Raw genomic sequence first — 20,730 nt, 5'->3', positions numbered from 1 at the left:
CTTGAACTTTGCATTCAATCGAAAGTGAATTTTCAACTGTGAAGAATCCGAAGTCATTTCAAGACGTCTAATTGAATAAATTATATGTCGAGACACCAAAAGCCACCAACTTCCAACACGAATCAGTTTCAAAACATTTGTCGAACTATCGTGAAATTTGGATGTTCGGGAGTGGGGGGTGGGGGGTGGGGGGTGGAATTAAGCAAAACAACAAGCAATGCAATACATTTACCTGCAGGTGATGAATTTTTTTTTAGGATCAGTTGAAAGTCAAGCTGAGAAAGTTCAACCTAATTTACAACTGACTCTCAAGGCCAATAATCTATTATATCAGAAGTCAATGAATTCGAAAAAGCAACTCCATGTGTGGAAAGGAACTCGACTGATCCAGGTCCCTGGCTTGAGGTGTGATAAGGCAAGGCGATATCAGCGGAGTAGAATTTTCTGGAAATATTAGAAATGGAATGTTAACGGTCTTCTGCTGTCCACATTCATAAGAAACTGTGCATTAAGAACTGAATTGGAAAATTAACGATGAAAATCAGACTTAGCACTCTGCTTGAGGTGTAGCATTGTTCAGAACAATAGGTTGTTGTTGAGGCTAAAATTGACCAAAATAATCGATGGGGATCTTATCCACGGCCTTCGTTGGAGCAGTTGCTGTGGAGAGCTCAGCTTGAAGAACCAAATGCCAATTATTCATCTTGGCCGTCTGAATTGCTTAGTTAAACATACTCCCAGTTTAATGTAAAAACCTTTGCTATCAGAGCTAGATGTTTTCATGTCAGCATGTTCCCATATGAGAAGACACTCCATGGAGTAGATGTGACTTAAATTTTGACTCTAACGTCAGAGATGTTAACACATTTCTGCACCAAAACAGCACTACTATTGGTATCAAATCAAACTGAACAAATTTCCTTTCTGCAGTCTCTGCCAAAGGACCGTTCAGGCCCGATGTAGGAATAGGGCGTGGTGACATTTGTTCACAAGTGGATCACTTCATTCTTGATCACGATCTATAAACCGTAATTCATTTTGAATTTCTTAGCCATTAGCATGAAAAGTGGTACATAATGCACAGGTTTGCTTCTCAAAAGAAAGAGCGAAATCTTATTCAATGCAGACGCAAATTCAAGTTGTCCCTGATCGACCAGAAGACAGATATCGCGAAACAAAATGAATACAGAAAACAATCAATGTTTTCTGGGAGTCAAAAAGATGTACTGCAACAACGAAAACATATATTTGGAACTAAAGTCACATACCACTTCCAGACTAAATGTTCTTGAACCGTTATCTTAATTTGACCTTCATGTCCACCTTTGCTGCAAAAATTATCTTAACAACTCAGTACTTTGTGTTCTTTGATATTGTCTTCTTCATGTTTCTCTTGATTTTGAAACTAAAACCGAGCAATAGCAAGGCACCCTATTTCACTTGCAAAGATCAGAAGAAGATCAATTTCTAAGAGAACAGAAATAAAGCTACGTCTGTCTTCCGAGAGAAATCACAGTTACCATTTCGACTCCAAAAAGTCTACTTCAGAGGTCTGCGCAATGAACTCGAAATAGTAGACTTAAAATGAAAAAAAGAAGCCATAATGCCGTGAATACACCACCTGCAAGCGCATCAAGTCCTACTCGAATATGCTGTATTACTACTCTCAACATCAGTGGAGAACGGAACAAAGCTCATTCTGCAGTTGTCAACCTGGTATGACGTAGTTTGTAAAGTCAGAAATATGATTAGGTAAAAAGCGGAATGAAAGCGGGATATCAGAAGTCTGAAAAAAGCAAGTGCGTGCTTTGCTTTGAAGAAGGTTGGCAGTGATGAAAATGAAAATTAACTACAGAAAGGGGGGCTTAATTAATACTCAGAATCGTTGCAACACACAGGGACGCAATTCTTTTTGCTGGGTTTCTGTTCTGCCATTTTATAATCACGACTGCTGTCGGGTTTGGTTTCCATTCCAGTCTTAGGTGACTGCCTGATGGAAGTTTGCACATTCGCCAAATTTCTGTGTGGTAGCTCTGGTTTGCTGCCACATTCTAAACATTTGCAGGTTATTTGGATTCGCCATTGAACGCACACGGTTACAGAGACAGTGATGTGGAGAGTGTCTGGATAGGACGTACTTCAGAGAATTTTTGTGAACTTAAATAGACAGAATGGGGTTAGTCTGCTGTTTCCTAGGTGAGCTACATGGACAGAGAGGGGTCAGGGTATTCTTCCCTGAGGGAGATACATTGACAGGGTTGGATTAGTTGCTCTTACCTGTGTCAGTCACGCAGATACAGTAGGGTCAGTCTGCCCTTCCCTGGGCGAATTTCTTTCACAGAGTGGTGACAGTCTGCTCTTCCCTGCCTGAGTGAAACAGAAAGAGCGGGATCAGTATTCTCTTCCCTCGATAATTTATGTTGACAGTCTGGCTTCCGTCTGCTCTTCTCTGGCGAGTTACATTGGTAGAGTGGGGTTAGTGTTCATTCATTGGGTGAGTGCCATAGACAGAATGGGATCAGTCTGCTCTTCCCTGAATGAATTACATTTATAGAGTGGGGTCAGACTGCGCTTCAGTGAATGACTTATATTGACCGTGTGGGATCAGTCTGCTGAGTTACACTGAGAGTATGGGGTCAGTCTGCCCATCCTTCGATGAGTAACACTGACTGAGTGGCGTCAGTTTGCTCTTCCCTCAGTGAGTTACATTGATAGAGTGGCATCAGTCTATTCTTTCCTGTGCGAGTTATATTGACAGAGTGGCATCAGTCTATTCTTTCCTGTGCGAGTTACATTGACAGAGTGGCGTCAGTCTGCTTTTCACGGAGTGAGTTATTTGGACAGTGTGGGATCAATCAGCTCTTCCTTGGTGAGTTGCATTGACAGAATGCGGTCAGTCTGCAATTTCCTAGTTGTGTTAAAGTGATCACGTGAGGTCAGAGTGCTCTTCCCTGGTTGAGTCACATTGACAGATTGGGCTTCATCTGCTCTTCCCTGGGAGAGTCATATTAACAGAATGGGGTCAGTCTGCTCCTTTCTGAGTGAGTAATATCACAGACTGCACTCAGTCAGTTCTTCCCTGGGTGATCTACGTTAAGAGAGGGTTGTCAGTCTGCTCCTCCACGGGCGTGTTACTTTCTCAGAATCGTGAGAGTCTGCCCTTCCCTGTCTGAGTTTAACAGGAAGTATGGTTTCATTACTGTCTTCGCTGGATGATTCACATAGACAGAAAGGAATAAGTCTTCTCTTCTCTGAGAGAGTCACTTTGACAGAGTGGGGTCAGGCTCGTCTCCCTGCTTGTGTTTCATTGACAGAAGCAGATCAGCGTGCTCTTTCCCTGATGAGTGACCGAGACAGAATGGGTACAGCCTGCTCTTCTCTGAGTGGTGTCAGTCTGCCATTTGCTGGGTGAGTTACATATAAAGTGTTGGATCAGTCTGCTCTTCCCTGGATGAGTGACAGAGACAGAATGGGTACAGCCTGCTCTTCTTTGAGTGGTGTCAGTCTGCCATTTACTGGCATATAAAGTGTTGGGTCAGTCTGCTCTTCCCTGGATGACTAACATTGACAGAGTGGCGTCAGTCTACTCTTCCCTGGGTGAGTTACATTAACAGAGTGCGGTCAGGCCATAATTTCCTCTTTGAGATACAATGATCATGTGATATCAGACTTCTGTTCCCTGGTTGAGTTACATTGACAGAGTGGGGTCCATCTGCTCTTCCCAGGGTGAGTTACGTTTGCAGTTTGGGGTCGGTCTGGTCTCCGCAATCCAGGAACTCCATCTCTAGCGGTTTCTTGTCAGTACCTCCATACTAAGGATTTGAGGAGTTAACAAAAGTAACTCGTCCCCTACATCTTTGGAATAATTAGGGATGTGCAGTGAATCTTATCTCATTGAAAGACAACTGTGTCCCAGAAATGCATTTCTAATAGTTGCATGTTCTAATTCGACACTGCAAGCGGTCGGGAATAACTTGAGGAGAGGTGCAGGGTAGAATAATTAAAGTCAAATGCACTGATGGCTAAGAGACATGACACAAGATGTAAGTGTGGAGCTGATGGTGTAAGGCTTAGTGTCAGTGCTATTGGTTCAGCATTTATTGCTCACTGTTCGCAATGACTCACACACCACTGCTGTCAATTCACAACAATGAGCCTGTTCATCTTGGTTTGAAAATCCCTGCGCGTGTCTTAACGTGGTTAATGGGACGCGAGAGGAGATGAGCACATCCTCTTTATTCTGTCAGTTTAAACAGACGAAAATATCTTTTGGATGCCAATGCAAGAGGATACTCTCTTTTTCTGTGCCTTTTTAGTGGGGCATGCTCAGCATTCAAACGTCTGTTTTTGCACAAGCAGAGTTTGATTGCCATTCAAACTGAGCAACATTAATACAGAAAACGCGTTTTCGAATTCCTGTGATCAAGTGGTTCAGGCATTGCACATATGGATGAGAAAACTAGCTCTTAACGTGGCGCCATGGCTTAGCTGGTGAAAGCAGCTCCCATCACACTGGTGCCTGCTCATTGTAATGAAAGCTCGTTATTTCTCACAAGTAGTGTGTTGCTGATCGAGAAACTCAGTGCCCTGTTTGAATTGCTGTACATTCTGATTTCTTGTTCCGGCTTCATTTTCCTGGTTTAAATCCAGTAGTGTAGGTTGCTCTTTTTAACTTCTATTTTAACCTGGAGATTCTTCCGGCAGTTCCACAAGCACTTCTGCTTCTCATCCTCTTATTCTCATTCCTTCATTCCCAGTTTTGTGGAAATTAAGTGGTGAGGCAGGAGACACTGTAGCATTCCTGGGAAATGTTGTGGTAATGGCACTGACACCACGACATGATCACCCTCATTCTCTGCTGTCACCATTCATTCGTTGTACACCAACAGTAAAGGCATCGTTGTTCTTCTTCAGGTATCATGTAAATACGTTCTTTCTCTGTTGGATAAGGAAATCAACTTTAACTTCGAAAGGGTCTTTAGATTTTGAGGAAGAAATGTCTCCTTGCCTCAGGTAGAAGTGAGAGACGCATTATCCAGAGAATGTGAGACTACTTCGACCGACTCCAACCAGGCGTCAGAAAGCCTCTCAGCAGTTTGAATCTCAAACTGTCTCTGAATGTCAGGCTTTTCAAGAGCAGAAATGGGAAATGAGGGATATGGAGAGCCAGAGAGTCAGAGAATGTGAAAAATAGCCAGGAGGATACAGAGACAAATATAGAAAAACAAAGACACATATTGAGGCAGACTATGAAAGAAACAATTCTCCATTCGGCGTGACTGCTAAATAACGGAAACTAAAAGGAAATGTAGCCATTAAAACATAGCCTTCCACCAGCTCAGGAAAATGAAAGTAGCATGACAGCTGATTAAGTCCTTTTAAGATTGTAAATTCGATGGTTGTAAGCTCAAGAGTGATTTCGTTAAATATCCTGATTCGACAGGTAAGATTATCATTTTCCCAAGAGTATAATCTAGAAGTCTATAACTAAACTGTTTCCTGTCCATCTTAAGAAAAGAAAACCTGTTTCTCTCCACAGATGTTGCCAGTTGTAGCGGGTTTCTCTATCAATTCTCGATTTTAGTTCATATTTCCAAAACCTGTATCTTTTTGATTTTTGATAACCTGGCACAAAACCAAGCATTACCAGGTTCGGACCAGTGGTAAGAAATACTGGTACCACGATATATTTGCACAATAAAACATGCATTCCCTGTCCGAGAATAGAACCAACACTATTGCGGTTAGAATTCCAACTCCTAACTACGAGATTACACGGAATGAAGACAGACACTCTTGCACTTATTCTCAATGAAATGGATTTTCCAATTCATTTCTGATGAGTTTCACTGCAGATTGGTTTCTACTCGTCTTCAAGTTTTGCAGAATGGAAAATCCAATTTGGCCCATGGTGCAGACTGGTTTAAAGACATTCATCTATTCTATTCCCAGTTTCCAGCTTTTGTCCATAACCTTATGTGTTCTGATGTTTCCAGTGCAAATGGCAGTGAGGTTCTCGCTTTGATCTTAGATGACACAACAAGGGGATTGAAGTTTGACATACTCACACTGTGTTATTATCCACGTCGTGTCTCCCACAGAAAGAGAGACACAGACACATTCCCCGAGAATTGCAATAACGTCATATTCCCAGGCACCAACCTAAGCCCTAAGTTCATCTGTCTATACTCCATGCATTAAAGTCGATGCATTTCAGGCCACCAGTTCTTTTGCATTCATCTGCTCTCTGCCTACTCTTCCCATTATTAATGCTATCTTCCAGATTCTTAGCGTTTCCAGTTTCCACCTCACTGCCGACTGGTTTAATCTTGTGGTTCCCAGCCCCCTGCCACATTAGTGTAAAACCTCCCCAACAGCAGTCGCAAAAACTCCCGAAAGGACATACGATCCCGTCTGGTTCAGATGTAGATCGTCAATTTTCATATAGTCCCACATTCCCCAGAACTGGTCACAAAATCCAATAATCTGAAACCCGCCCTGCAGCACCATTCTTCAACTCACGTGTTCACCGTGCCCTTTTTTTTTATTCATTTCTACGCTGGCAGTCACATGGCACCGGCAGTAATTCCGAGATTACTACCTTTGAGGTCCTCCTCTTTAATTTCTCTCCTCGCTCCTTGAATTCTCCCTGCAGGTCCTCATCTCGTTTTTTTCTCGTTGGTGCCTGTATGCACCAAGACAACTGGCTGTTCATGATCCCCTTTTCGAATGCTCTTCAGCTGACGGGCGACATCCCTGGCCTGAGCACCTGGGAGGCAACATAACTCTCCAGAATTGCTGACACTCCACAGTGAGTCCACCCGCAGCTCCAGAGCGGGTACGCGGTCAAACAAGTGCTGCAGCTGGACACACTTCTTGCAAGTGTAAGTTTAGAAAATCTTTACAAGGATTTGCAAGGTTTGCACTGCTTGGACATGAGAACGAAACTGAATAGGCTTCGTCAGATTCCCAGGAGCTTCAGTGCTTAGATATGGCCTCACAGAAGCTTATAAAATCATGAGGAAGACAGACAGAGTAAATAGTCAGGGAGCACTTCTTTACAAGACACGCGAGTTCAAATCTACGTAGCAAACGTTTAATGTGAGAGAGGAAAAATTATAATGGGATGTGAGGGACACATATTTTTCACACAGAACTTTTGTGTGTGTGGAATGAATTGCCACATTTAGTGGCAAAGTCTGGTGCACTCACAACATTTCAAAGGCATCTGAATGGGTGTATAGACAGGAAGACCTCGGAGAGATAAGGCACAAATATTGGCAGAAATGTATGGATTAATTTCGGTTATCTATTCAGCAAGGGCAAGTTGGATCACGAGATTTGTTTCCATGCTCGACACGTCTGAGATGCTCCAGCCACCGGCAACGGTTTGAATACACCATTTGCAAAAAAAACGCATGATGTTTGTTACTCAGTCAGCGAGCTTGGCTATTTTGTTTGGAGGGTGGATGAGCCCAACCAATCCAGAGATGAAGGTTTTCCGGATATTTGCTGCCAATGACCATTCTTCTTGACACTTTCCCAAGTTCGCCATCAAAGATTTTGGCTGAAGAAAAATACCTCACATATCGCATTACCCACTTTGCTCTCCAGTGAATTCAAAAACTGAAAGCTCTTAACGTGGAACAATATCAAAACTGAAAAGGCAGTATCATGATCAGACACACCGAAGCTTAAGTGCTGTCTGTGAGGCACTGTGAGTCGTCTCTGACATGAAAAACTCGCACAAATAACAGCGAGGCAATTCCAAACCTACTGGAGATGTAGTGTATTGCCAAGTCCCAGAAAGTGCTCAAGTATCATAAAACAAAACACAACAACGAACCATCAAAAGTGAACATTCCCAATTATATCCGTGATTAAATTCGGCCATCAATGCGCCGGTGCCCCCATCAGATCGAGAGAGCCAATCACCTTTCTCCCTCACCAGGACAGTAATAAAGGAAATGAAAGCATAGCCACGATTCACATCGCGATTGCCCACCTTTTCGCCACAACATTAAAAAACGGCGAACAGATTCAATGCAAGATCTTCTTTTGAAATAACGGTGAAATAACTATGTCTATTCACTTTCAGAGTAAACGGGGAACAACGCAGGTTGTCTGGAATATGAATAATCAACATAGACTACTTGGGTCCCAGATTCTACTGATGCTCTGACTTTCATATGAAAAGGTACCTTGGGTGATTGCCCTACACCCAGAGATCTTCTGGCTGCCTTCTGTTTGCCCTGTCACATTAACCTTGTGCTGCTCTAATCGAATTTGTAGTTCTTGCCACTAGGGATAGCTGGTCGTGGCAACTCGTGACTGCCACACAAAATCTTTGCCAAAATTGGATAGTCCCACAACGTTATTCACAGTGCACGAAATTTGCAATGAGTATATGCCACGCGGCAAGTTAAAAAGCACGCTTCCATTTATTAAAGTAAGTTTCTGGGAACTGACAGCCAGATTCGTCCATACACTCGGAATTATGACAACACATAAACCAACAACCTCTCTCAGAGACAAGTGACCAATGCCCATCTTGTGCCGGACAAACGTAGTTGACAAGATTGCAGGGACTGCAGGGACTGCACAGAAAACTATAGAGGAGAAGCAGAGTGACGACCATCGAGCTGCAGTCATGCAGTTCAGTTACCCTGTAAACACCATGCACAGCTGTTCCTTGTAGGTACACACAGGGCACTGAGTGTCTCTGACTCCGGGACTTGGATCTCGGATTATATGACCGTCTACAGCACCGGTTACTTCCTTGTGTGAGGTAACTCCCGATGGAACATATGTAAAACACGATAGCTCATTGAGAAATACGTCCAAAATAGGACCCAAGAGACGTATTTCTGTTGTGTTTCTAGTCCTGTTCCTGGCATGACCTCCAGCATTGTACTTATTGTGTGCTTCCTGACGGTTCGGTGCATGCTTCCGTGATCGCATTGTGTGCAGTAATCTGCGTTTTAGCTGCAATTACGTGTGTTTGAAACCTAGGACCACCGGCCTCTATTTTATTTTCCTCTTCTTGTGCGCAATTGCAACACAGTAAACGATCAATTAATATTGGAAAATGACATACACAGGCGTGTGAAAAGCCCAGTTTCCATGTCAATTATGCAATGATTAGAGATTACTTTGATTCAGGAGATAAGGATGGAAAGTGTGTTTGGGTAGTGATGAGGAACATTGAGGAAAGGGGAAACCAGCCGCTGTGGCTTACAAGAACACTAACAGTAACCATAGTGTAAAAAAAAGTACAGTAAAAAATACCGCCTGTGAATGATAAAAGAAGGCAAGAATTATGGGAGACATTCATTTCCCTTCTTCCTCTCCCGTTTGAATTGTAAAGCAACTTTGAAGAAAAACAATCGAAAAGTTATATATGCCCCATCGAACAACGTGCTCCATACCTTGGTCATTGACTACTGTAGATTAGAATACTTACAATGTGCAAACAGGCCCTTCGGCCCAGCAACTCCACACCGACCCTCCCGAGCCCAAATGCATTCCTCTCCTTTAACCCCGTCAATTTAGCACGGCCATTTCAACAAACCGGTACATTTTTGGACCGTGGGACAAAACCAGAGCAAGCGCACGCAGCCACGGGGAGAATGTGCAAACTCCACACATTCAGTTGCTTAAGGCGGGAATTGACCCTGACCCTGTGGCATTGTGAAGCAGCAGCGCTCACGATGGTGTCAGCGTGAGATGGGACTTATTTGCCTTCTTTAATTGGGAAAAATCTCTGTCATTTTGAGCATCTGGAAAGATCGGTTCCTTCGCCAGAAAAAGAAATGAAAATGTCATTAAACTTTGTTTGTTTCATGTCCAAGAATACTCAGATCAATAGCTCCCTTCATTACCTCTGCTGGTCATGTTCGCAAACAGATCTAGCAAATTGCCAAGTGTGATTTTCCTTTCAATGAATAATTTTGACTTAATTTGGCTGCAAATGTCTTTTCCTAACTTTGTGCTTTTCTTCTTTTACACTGGTGTCTCTCACCTTACAAATGACAGCAAAGGTATGAATGGAGATGGAAACATTTAACTCAAGTCAGCGGCAGCTCTCAATGCGATCACGACTGATTTGGTCAGTGTTCAGAGCGCAGCGCTGTCTGTAGTCATGGCCGAGTGGTTAAGGCGATGGATTTGCAATCCTTTGGGGTTTCCCCACGTCGGTTCGAATCCTGCTGACTACGTTATGAATGCTTTCCTGCTGGAACAATTCAAAGTTCAGAAAGCCTGTTTTGCAAACCAGGCCTGTAATTTGATTAGACTTGAGAAACACGAGTTCTTCATCAGAAATGCTCCACATTTAAAACATGATCTCTGTTTCTCTTTCCAGATGCACTGCTCGACACATCGGGTTTCTGCAGTTGTTGTTAAACGCCCTGAGTAGAAGTGCTGCTTTTCATTAGATTCCTTTAATCCCTTGTCCTCTGTTCTCTGACTCTGGTCATTGGCAACACTTCCTCCTGCTCGTCAGAGTGCTCATTCCCCACCGGTCCTTCTCCCATCATTACAAACAAACGCAGGAAATTGCCACTTAACCATCTTTGTTCCAAAGTGAAACTCACCAGCCTAGGAATTCTCTACACCAAATGGGACTTCTCATCCTTGGACATGGTGCAAGCCAGAGGATTGTGAAGAGATACTGTGAAAATATTGTCAGTTGGCAGTTGGAAAAATGTTTAGGAAGCAAGCCATATAATTTAGGCTCCAGCTTTGGAAATCTTGAGAAACTCTTTGGGAAATGGAATCATAGGAGATTGAAGAAGTGTAAATTGTCAGTCCGAGTAGAGCAAGGGACATTGACTCTGATGTTCTCGGCACAGGAACTGATCTGAGACATTGAAAGAATTCTCGCTCCCGTACGTGAGGAATACAAACTTCATCTGGACTGTGGGACAATGAAAAACTCTGGAACACCCAAGAAAATATCGAAATATTGACTGAGAACACTACAGTACGAGTACAATAGATGGGTCAGTTTTGGTCCAGTGTGTGCGGGAGGGCTTCCTGACACAGTATGTAGACATGCCTTCAAGGGAAGAAGCAACTTTCGATTTAGTACTGGGTAACGAGCCTGGCCAGGTTTTTGATTTGGAAGTAGGTGAGCACTGTGGGGACAGCGATCACAATTCTCTCAGGTTGACTTTCGTGATGGAAAGGGATAGGTGTACTCCACGGAGCAAGAGTTTCAGCTGGTGGAAGGGAAATCACGATGCAATGAGGTAAGATTTAGGAAGCGCAGAGTGGGGTAGGAAACTGTAGGGGGTGAGCACATTAAAAATGTGGAGCTTATTCAAGGAAAAGCTACTGTGTGTCCTAGATTTGTATGTACATGTCAGGCAGGGAGGAAGATATAGAACGCGTGAGCCGTGGTTTACTAAGGAAGTAGAATCCCTGGTCAAGAAAGACAAGAAGTCTTATGTTAGGATAAAACGTGAAAACTCAGTTAGAGCGCTGGAGGGTTCCAACCATATCAGGAAAGACCTAAAAAGAGAGTTGAGAAGAGCCAGGAGGAGACATGAGAAGTTGTTGGCAGATAGGATCAGGGATAACCCTAAGGCTTTCCATAGGTATGTCAGCAATAAAAGAATGACGAGAGTTAAATTTGGGACAATCAAGGATAATAGTGGGAAGTCGTGTGTGGAGTCAGTGGAGATAGAGGAAGCACTAAATAAATATTTTTCGACAGAGTTCGCTATAGATAATGAAAATGTTGCCGAGGAAGATACAGAGATACTTGCGTCTAGACGAGAAGAGATTGAGTTTCACAAGGAAGAGATATTAGAAATACTGCAGAGTGTGAAAATAGATAAGTCAGCTGGGCCGGATGGGATCTATCTGATGTTGTTTCGCAAATGCACTGCAGGAAGTTCCAAATCAAGCTGATGCTAACAACGGCTCGTTTTTGCTAATTTGCAGTGAAGTGGCGACGCCAATAAAAGGTGTCACGCAGCTCGTCTAATTCCACATCCTGAGCTCAAAATGACCAGATGTCTCTCGCTGAGTTTCGGCAGGGTCTTGCTTAGACGACACCATGACACGTTTTCACTGGAGTAGAGCATGAAATCGCGTCGTGACTGTGAATAAAACGATGGACACTTCCCGCAGAGAAGGAGGCGACCCTGAAGCAGGCAGCTGAGGACAAATGTTGCTCCTTTGCCAGTGAAAAGCACTGCTTCACAAATTGGAAACTTCGAAGTGAAGCAGTGTTGGTGATTATCTTCGCTGCTTGTTCACCTTTTTAATTCTGATTCCGTGAAAGTCCATGGCATTACATATCGACATTCTGCCGGGGGTGAGCGGGTCTGTTGGGCCAGTGGCGTAATGGATAATGTGTCTGACTTCGGGTTAGAAGATTGTAGGTTCGAGACCTACCTGGCTCGAGAGGAATGTCTCACTTCAACGATGCCCCAGGTTAACGCTCCCCTGTGAAGTCCTGCTGGGACGTCGCTTCTGTGCTTCCGCATTTAAAAGTTGTATTTGTCCTATTGTCCATTTCAAATTCCAGCTCACAACCACGGAGCCTTCTGTCGCTTTGGGGGTATCTTTCTGTGTGTCTCCCTTTGTGGGTGAAAATGAGCATGAGTTCCTCCAAAGAGTTACAAGTCGCTGTGGAAGTGTCATACATCTGCCTCATTATTGTGCCATTTAAGAACACAGAATAAAGTCATTGACATTTGCCCTGGGAACATTAGAACACACGAGACTTTGGGCCAAAGTTGGAAACTGCGACTGGAATAGATGGCTCTCTGATGAGCCGCAATGCACACAGGCGGAATGGCCTTTTCCCACGTTGTAAATCTACGAAGACAAGTTGAAAATAATCTGCAACGAAAATGTTCATAAAGGGTGTTTTATTTACACCAAATACGATAGTATCTATCGCCTTGTCTTGTTATTTACTTGTGAGGATTCGGTACTCTCAGCACCGTGGCCCGGATCATATTCCCGCTCATGGAATGGTTGTATTGTTCAGCTAACATATCGGTGTTCCAGTACTTCTGCCGATTTTCCGATGCTGGCAGGTCATTGGTTTTGTCCAAAACATTATGAATGTTAACATAATACAAATAGCTGCAGTTGCTGGAAATCTGAGCCAAAAACGAAAATTGTTTGCGGAACGCAGAAAGACTGTCAACAGAAACATCGACTTTCCTTCTCCTCGGATGCTGCTGTGCTTTTCCAGCATTTTATGATCTAAAATCAGGTTTCAAGCATCTGCAGTCCTCACTTATGCCTCGTTCCTTCAGTTTCGCTGGTTCCCAATTCAAGAACTCCATCTCTAGCAGTTTCATGTCTGTACCTCCATGCTGTGGAGTTGAAGAGTGAAGAAAAGTAACTCACCCCCTCCATCTCTGGGGTAATTAGGGGCTGAAAGTGAATCGTATCACATTGAAGTATATATACAAGCGACTTAATCTCTGTCTTTTATTGGGAACCATCTCTTTCATTGTAACTATCAGGAAAGACCATTTCGTTCCCTAAAAAAAAGAAATGAATTTGTCACTAACCTTTGTTTGTTTCATGTCCAAGAATACTCAGATCAATAGCTCCCTTGATTACCTCTGCTAGTCATGTTCGCAAAGAGATCTAGCAAATTGCCAAGTGTGATTTTCCTTTCAATAAATAATTTTGACTCAATTTTGCTGCAAATATCTTTTCCTAACTTTGTGCTTTTCTTCTTTTACATTGGTGTCTCGCACCTTATAAATGACAGCAAAGGTATGAATGGAGATGGAAACATTTAACTCAAGTCAGCGGCAGCTTTCAATGAGATCACGGCTGATTTGGTCAGTGCTCAGATCGCAGTGCTGTCTGTAGTCATGGCCGAGTGGTTAAGGCGATGGGTTTAGACGTCCATTGCGCATTCCCCACTTAGGTTCCGGTCTTGCTGGCATACGTTATGAATGCTTTTCCTGCTGGAACAATTTCTACTCAAAGTTCAGAAAGCTTATCTTGCAAACCAGGCCGGTAATTTGATTAGACTTGGGAAACTCGAGTTCTTCATCTGAAATGTTCCATATTTAAAGCATTATCTCTAAGAATGACGAGAGTTAAATTTAGGGCAATCAAGGATAATAGTGGGAAGTTTTGTGTGGAGTCAGAGGAGATAGGGGAAGCACTAAATTAATATTTTTCGACAGTGTTCGCTATAGTAAATGAAAATGTTGGCGAGGAAGATACACAGATACTTGCGTCTAGTGTAGTAGAGATTGATGTTCACAAGGATTAGTTATAGAAATGCTGAAGAGTGTGAAAAAAGACAAGTCCCCTGGGCCGGATGGGATCTGTCCTAGGATCCTTCTGGGAAACAAGGGAAGAGATTGATGAGCCTTTGGAATTGATCGTCAAATCATTGTTGTCTACAGGAATAGAGCTGTGGAATGGAGCATAGCATTTGTTGTTCTCTTGTGCAAAAAGTTTCGTAGAGACAACCCTAGTAATTACCGACCGTGAATCTCACTGCAGTTGTTGGTAACGTGTTGGAAAAGGTTATTATAGATAGGATTTCTGACCATCTGATCAGGGACAGTCAGCACGATTTTGTGATGGTTAGGCCTTGCCTAACGAATCTTGTTGACTTTCTTGACAAAGTGACCAAACAGGTCGATGACAGTAACCCGGATGATGTGGTGTATATGGGTTTCAGCAAGTCGTTCGATAAGTTTCCCCACAATAGGCTAGTATACAAAATGCGGAGGAATGGAATTGTGGGAGATATTACAGCTTTGATCAGTAATTGGCTTGCCAATAGAAAACAGTGTTGTAGTTGATGGAACATGTTCTTCTTGGTGTCCAGGTCCTGGCGACATACCACAAGGGTTGGAGTTAGGTCCACTGCTGCTACATGAGATCTAACCTTGCCAATCAGTTTCCCATGGGGAACATTATTGAACGCCTTACTGAAGACCATATGGATCACATTTACTGCTCTGCCCTCATTGATCTTCTTGGTTACTTCTTCAAAAAACTCAATCAAGTTTGTGAGACATGATTTCCCACTCACAAAGCCATGTTAACAATCCCGAATCAGTCCTCGCCTTTCCAAATACATGTACATTCTGTTCCTCAGGATTCCCTCCAACAATTGGAGTATTCTTGGCAGATGCAGTTTCATGTAGGGAATGCGAGGTCATATACTTTGTTGGGAAGAATCAAAAGACACACTAGTGTTAAAATCGATAGAAACGCAAAAGAAGTGCGGTGTAGAGGAGTCTCAGTGTTCTTATACATGAAACGAACAAAGCTTAATCACATATTTATTTCTTGCTGGCAAAACAAAGCCTTTTCTGATGCTCACAATTAAAGAGATGTTTTCCAAGGAAATAGGAAAATTAAGTCACCAGTAGAGTAATCGATTATCAAGATATCCCTCGTGATGTTTTATGGGACATGTGGGATTTTTTTTGATTTTGGTTCTCCAAACGTTTTTACAATGGAACCGAGAGTTTTAGATGGGAAGTTAAGATCACGCATGACTATTGCCATTTTTGTCACTCACACGCATTTTTCCCCCTTGTACGATTTTTTTCGCTTTCTGGTTACTGCGAGTAGGCTTGTAAACTACACATGCTTGTGAGTTCATTCCTCACTGTTCCTCAACTCCAGCCAAACAGACTTTACATCCTTATTTCCTGAATCATGATAATCTCTAACCATTTCATAAATGTCATTAAAACTTCGGTATTTCACACGCCTCTGTATATCATCTTTCAATATCAATTGATCCTTTACTGTATTGGAGTTGTGCATAAGAAGAGAAAAATAGAATAGAGAATGGTGGACCTACGCTTCACACACCCGTTATTGAAGCGAAAATGCAGATTTCTTCCGATAAAACGATCGTGGAAGCATGTGCCGAACACTCAGGAAACACAGAATAAGTGCAGTGCCACAGGGCATGTCAGGGACAGCCCCAGAAGGACAACAGAAATGCTGCTATAAGCTCCTATTTTGGATGCATTTCTCAATGAGCAATAGAGTGTGACATGTGTTCCATCAGGAGTTACCTCACACAAGGAAGTAACCAGTGCTGCAGACTGTCTTATCATCCAAATTCCAAGCCCTGGAATCAGAGACATTTAATATTCTGTGCATAATTGCAAGGAACAGCTGTCCGAGGGGTTTTTACAGTCCAGATGAAATGTTGAATGCAGCTCTCTAGTTGTCAGCCTCTTTCTCCTATGTCGTGTTTCGTGCAGTCCCTCGTGGAATCTCGTCAACCACGTTTGACCTGCACATGGTGGATATTGGGCCTTGGTTTCTCGTGAGTTGACGTCTGAGTGAGGCTCTCGGTTTCTGTGCTGTCATAAGTCCGAGCGTTCGGAGGAGTCTGGATATCGTTTTCCAGAATTTGCTTTTAACACAGGGAAGCATCATTTAAAAATTACCTCATAGCAAATCCTCGTTGCGAACTTTGTGTGCAATGCATTTGCGAATAAAGGTGGGTGGATATTGGTTCTTGGAAAAGAATTTGTGTGGGCGTCAGTCCAGCAGTCCCTAGTAGCAATACGTACAAACGGCAGGGGCCACACATTCGACTAGAATAGCACAACAATAATAAGACAGGGAAGCAGAAGACAGCCAGACAATTCATGGAAGCAGGGCACTCATCCACGAATTCCATCCATTGGACCCAATCTGCAATCCCAACAAACGGAAGCAGCGGGAATTAAACCAAATGAATTAGTACCAAAACATGAGAGCAGCGCTTCACAGGAACCTCTGCAGAGCTGAGAATGTCACCCATAAAGGGACGAAAAGTCTGCAAACCATCTTCCTAGCGTCACCGAACTTTTCAACAAGAACTCCAGAAGCATCCGAACTTCACATCTTTCTGCTCCAAAACACTCCGCTTTTCCACAACAGAGAATTGCACACTCAACTACCGCGTGTAAGATGAGAATTGCAGCCCCTACACGACCAAGGGCGGCAGTAAGAGCGAGGGGAAACAGCTGCCACTGTCATTCCACAGCTACAAACGCTCTCTTTGAAAGGTACATTATCGTATGAATGTCGGGGCAGCAGTAGAATATGGGAACTAAACAGTCTGCGCTGTGTATTCATATTCTGGACAATGTGACTTGTTCACAGTTTTCCCTGAAAGTGAGTGGACGTCGTTATTTCACCGCTGTTGTGAAGCCAGATCCTGCACTGAATCTGCTCCCTGGTTTTTAGTTGTTGTGGCTAAAAGGTGGACAATCGCAACGTGAAACTTTGTTATATTTCTCTCATTTCCTTCATTCCTGTCCTGGTGAGGGAGGCTGGAGATTGGCTCGCTCGATCAGATGGAGGCACCAGCGCATTGTTGACCTAATTTAATCGAGAATATAATTGGTAATATTCACTTTGCATGGTACATTTTTCTGTTTTGTTTAATGTTACTTGAGCACTTTCTGTTACTTGGCAATGCACAAAATCTCCAGAAAGTCTGGAAGCTCCATTTGGAATTGCTTCGGTGTTATTTGTGTGAGCAGTTCTTGACATACACGTCTCGCACTGCCCCACAGACAGAGTAATGAGTTTGCGTGTCTGATAATGACTCTGCCTTTTGAGTTTTGCACTTGGTCGACGTTAAGAGCTGTCAGTTTTTGGATTCACTGGAGTGTTATGGGGATAACACGATTTGTGAGGTTTTTTTTAGTCAACGAAATTATTTGATGGAGAACTTGGGAATGTATCAAGGAGAATGGTCATTGTCTGTAAATGTCTGGAAAACATTCCTCTCTGTGTCATTTCAAAACATTACGCCTCAAGAAAAAAATAAAATTCAAACACGCTAACTTAGTAACAAACAGCATGCGTTTTTGCAAGTGGTCTATTCAAACTGTTGTCAGGTACTGGAGTGTCACAGAATTGCCGAGCATGGAAGCAAACCATCCTATCCAACTTGCACCTGTTGAACAGATGACAGTAACTAATCTAAATATATTTGCCAATATTTGTCCCTTATCTCTCCGAACAATTCCTGTCTGCATACCCATTTAGATGCCTTTGAAGTGTTGTGAGTGCACCAAACTCTGCCACTAAATGTGACAATTTATTCCACACGCACAAAAATGTCTGTATTAAAAACAAGTGTCGCTCACGTTCCTTTCAAAATGTACTGCTCTCACATTAAACCTATGCTATCTCACTGTAAACTCATGTGACTTCTGAAAAAGTGTAGATTGACTATGTTCTTTGCTCGTCTACCTCATGATTTTGTAAACTTTTCCAAGGACATCCCTCAGGCCTGAAGCTCCGGGGAAAACTGTCGAAGAATATTCAGCTTCTCAATAATGTCCACACCGTGTAAACCTTTCAAATCGTTGTCAATATTTTTAAAATTATGCTAAGGTATTCATAGAAAGTGCCAGGGGATATTGCCTGAAGTGAAGCGATGCTGACACATTAGTCTTGACAGGTTTGGCGCTTGGTTATCGTCAGGGGGCGTCTCCGAGTGGTTTAATGTGGGTAAAAGCAAATAATGCAGATGCTGGAGACCAGATTCAGGGTTAGTGGTGCTGAAGAGCGTAGCAGTACAGGCAGCATCCGAGGAGCAGTAAAATCGACGTTTCGAGTGAAACCCTGTATACCTGATGAAGGGCTTTTGCCTGAAACGTCGATTTTACTGCTCCTCGGATGCGGCCTGAACTGCTGTGCTCTTCCAGAACCAATAATCCAGAGAGTTTTAATGTGCTGGGTTTAGGATCCAGTCTCTATTGCGGCGTGGGTTTGAAACCCAACTTTGCAATAGATCAACTGCAGGCAGCTTTTTATGACAGAACTACACAGGCCCTGATATTGCTTTGTGGGGGTGTTTGTTACTCCTCGGGTCTCTCGCCCTCTCTGCGATAAACACGGGAACATGATCAACTGATTCTTAAAATAATGAGAACTACTGCTGTCCACATCCTCTCGATCACTGTGCGTTTGGATGTGTACACGCACAATTTTGCTGCCAGTTGCTGTGTCTCAAATGGTCAGAGCATTTGGCTGAAATGTTGGTTGTCCTCGCCCAAAAAGAGCACAGAGCCTCAAATATTTCACATCAAGTATTGAGATCGACCATGTACTGACAATACAACCACGAGAACTCATCCATGATTGACCCTGAGTCCGCAATGAGTGAGACGGCCACGTGCAGCAAAACGTGACCCCACTCACTACAAGCCCCTGTTGCCAACAGAAAGGGGCCACTGCAGTTTCAATCAGCGGCTTCCTGCCCAGCCCTGGGATACAGCTCTTGGAAACTCCTTCCTCAGGAACGTCTGTTACCGTGTGAAAGGGTAAAAAATTCTAAATCAAATTGGAAATGGCTTCAGAAGATTGTTCCTGTTTTTAAAACATTTTATAATCAGAATTCCTTTCTCGAATATTAGAAGTGGTAAACTTTGTAGGCAGGTAGAACAAAGAAAGTGTTGATTGTGAGGACTGTGTCTCTTCAGCAGTTGGGATTCCCTCCACTCTAATCAGAAATGATTTGTTTTCCTGAGGTATTTTCCCGATTGATTTGCAGTCTGCCAGAGTGTCTGGGAATCACTTCTGCGACGTAAGGATCAGGGTCAAAATATGAAAATATTAACAGAGAATCGAAAATCCCGGGGCAAGGCCTAAATGAATTGTAAAGGTCCGAAGGAATAAATCTGAGAATTGAAAGACTTGGATAATGTCATTTGCAATGGGGAGGAATGAACGAGATTTTTGAAAATTGCCGTGTCAGCTGAATTAAACTAATTATGAAATGATAAATTAGCCAACACTAATCCTGTCCTGGTACGCTCAGTCGGTACAGCTTGAGACCTTTGATCTCACTGGTGTGGGGTCGAGACCCACGCAGGGCGCTGTTGTTTGTTAATAGGTTTGCCGCTCTCCTTTAATGTTGCAAGAGCGAATTCGCTCGCTGAGGCAGGTTTTGTTGACACATTTGTACCTCCGTTTTTGATCATCTCTTGGTTTCTGAGTGAAAACTGTCTCCACTGTACTGCAGGTGCAAGAGACAATGTTATGAGTTCAGCCGAATATGCTATAAACGATGTCCCTTCCAAAACGCGAGGTTCCATTCCAAACGTGCCCCAACCAAATTGTCCAGAGACGTCGAATGCGAATGGCCACATGACAGTGTCAGCTGCATGTCAAATGGTGCTGCAATAGAATTAACTGAATGAGAATGCTCTGATGGAAACCGAATGGAACTCTCCCTGAAATTTTCCCAATTCACTCGGTAAATGATGTTGTTGTGTACCCATATGTGTTTATATAATGAACAGCTTATTGTCAGTAACAGGGGTGGGGTGATGCAGGTTAGTGAGGTTTCCGTGTGGGTCAGACGTGATTTGTTCGAATAGGGAATTCAAACGTCCACAGAGCAGACATGGCTAATTGGTCCAGGATCAGACTTTTCCCTTCTGTTTCAGTACCAACAAAAGAAATTGTGGGAAAATCTCAGCAGGTCTGGTAGAATCTTGGAATGGAAAACCGAGTTAAGTCTTCAAGACCAGTGACACTTATTACTCCATGCCCATCTCCGTCTACCTTTTTATTGAATATCACCTGACTCTCAACTTTATACTCAGTTTCTCTTTTATTACTCCGTCTCCAAAACATTCTCCCAGTCTCAAAATTTAATAGCAGAACTGTTCCATCTCTCACCTCGCAGAGTTATGAGAGGAGGACTTCGAAATGCACGATTAACTCTTTTTCTATTTCTTTAGGTAC

At 43.1% G+C, this 20,730-nt stretch overlaps 1 non-coding gene across 1 annotated transcript; it reads left to right on the top strand.

Moving 5' to 3' along the window:
* Positions 1 to 10,135: 10,135 nt before the first annotated feature.
* trnaa-ugc (transfer RNA alanine (anticodon UGC)) lies at positions 10,136 to 10,217 on the top strand. Its single transcript has one exon. It is a non-coding gene; the product is annotated as a tRNA-Ala (tRNA).
* Positions 10,218 to 20,730: the final 10,513 nt, after the last annotated feature.

The sequence above is a fragment of the Chiloscyllium punctatum genome, chromosome 13, assembly GCF_047496795.1.
Source record: "Chiloscyllium punctatum isolate Juve2018m chromosome 13, sChiPun1.3, whole genome shotgun sequence".
In the NCBI taxonomy this organism is placed as follows: Eukaryota; Metazoa; Chordata; class Chondrichthyes; order Orectolobiformes; family Hemiscylliidae; genus Chiloscyllium; species Chiloscyllium punctatum.
Note: the sequence above shows the minus strand (reverse complement) of the source record. Positions and strands in the feature narration are given on the sequence as shown.